Genomic DNA, 1,940 nt, shown 5'->3' with positions numbered 1-1,940 from the left:
CTGAATCGATGAGAGCATGACAGCATTTTTCCGCTTGCCAACGCATGGAGGGCATGTGGGCTAATGTTGCAAGGCCAGACCGTCTGCCAGTCACCTGGACTGGTCCCCTTCTAGCGTTAAAAGGTTTTTTTGGCTTTTAACATTTAACCAAATATAACATTGATGTTGATAATTCATGGCAATGTTTGCCGACAAGATAAAGAATGCAACCTTTTAACACTAGATTGCGTACTCACGGCAGTTCTCCTTGGCCGTTTCTTGGTACGACTTGGAAAAAGAGAAAAATTAATGAATGATCGATGATGCGTCGGTTCTCGATTGTGTTTAGGAGACGTACGGATTGATTGCGTGAAAATAGTTTCTCAAATGACCTCTTAACCCGGATTGCTTTCACGCAATCAGACTCTTCAATGAAATTACCTAAGGGACCTACTTGAATAATAAAAAAATTGGAAATTAATGCAAAACAGTGAAATTTTGCAGAAAAAGTTGTCAGATCGTAAATTGAGCACGTTAATGGTCTCCCAAATACAATCGACACACCGCGATAAAGAGCGAACCTGTAACAAAGTTCATTTAAACATAAACATTATTTGTGGTTAATTTAAAGAAAAGAATAAGCATAGATTTTCTGTACAGTGGAGGAAAAGTATATTCTCAATGAAGAAAGGCGTTAAACTATAAACATTACCAAATTTACAATGAATACAAAACTTACATTTTTATGTTTTTCTCATACATGGAGCAGTCCAACAATCGCTGCTTCTGTATGTGTGATATTTTGTAAAAATTAAATGTCCTGGCGTGCGCGTAAGTATTTTTTTTATCGTCACTAGGTTTACAAAAGCGTTTTTGTTTTCTTGGTGATAACGTGGTTTTTCACACCAAACGAAATATAACTTGTAGCGGTGCTACACAACACGTCTTAACAAGTCGGCAACCAAACATCAAAGGTAATGAAGTACATATTAACATATCGGCGACCAGAAGTACAACTAACTATAAAGACTCTAGAATTTTCCTAACAAATGATAAATTGTTCTTTCTTCTGTTTCGCAGCTTCTTGCTATCAAGCGCTGCGGCAATGATTTTAAATATCTGCGCCCAGAGAGTCATAGTGTTTAAAAGTACCTTTTAAACGCTGGCCGCGCGTCTTGGTATAGGCGCACATTATAAACAGATTTTGTTTCTTTACTCTCGCGTTGTCATGCTTAGTATCATTACTAACTGCAGCTCGATGGCTATCCTTTTCTCATATGCAAAATGTCTGAAATCCAATAATATCACATTGCTTCCCGCGTGAGGAGCGATGACTCCGTCAGGATCATCGAGACTCACGCGTAGTCGTGATATTATTGCTTTCGAGAAACAAGTTAGTATTACTTGCAAAAATTCTTTACAATCGATTTTACACATTACATCAAGCAAAGTGGTTAACATACAGAGTATCAGGTAAGTATATTCGTACGACTGAAATTGATAGTAATTTGTCCATAGGGTAACTACATGACAATTGAACTGTGCCCTTTCTAATGTATTGTACAAGAATAACAAATGTTCATTTCTCGATAAAAGATAATGAAATTAAGATAAAGAGACACATACATAGATACACTATACATGGCATAATAAATATATAAAAAAAAAAACAAAGAAATAAATTACTTGACTTCGCAGGAAGTCTGGGTGCTGTGTGCACTCGTGGAAAAAATATGTTACAAAAAATTGACATTCTTGTTTTACAGTGACATATTACAGGAATATTTTTGTCGTTGTTTCGTCGAAGATTTCTTGCAGTAAATACGTAGCACTTTACTTATTTGTGGCTTTTATGACCTGAAAAAAAAAATGTTTCACTACACTTGGGTAGGTATGAGTTGCACTGGGAGTGGTAGAACTTCGGGTATAAATGATAGCACTGCACTTGAGTGGGGAAATTG

The sequence above is a fragment of the Schistocerca cancellata genome, unplaced genomic scaffold (assembly GCF_023864275.1).
Source record: "Schistocerca cancellata isolate TAMUIC-IGC-003103 unplaced genomic scaffold, iqSchCanc2.1 HiC_scaffold_1150, whole genome shotgun sequence".
Lineage (NCBI taxonomy): Eukaryota > Metazoa > Arthropoda > Insecta > Orthoptera > Acrididae > Schistocerca > Schistocerca cancellata.
Note: the sequence above shows the minus strand (reverse complement) of the source record.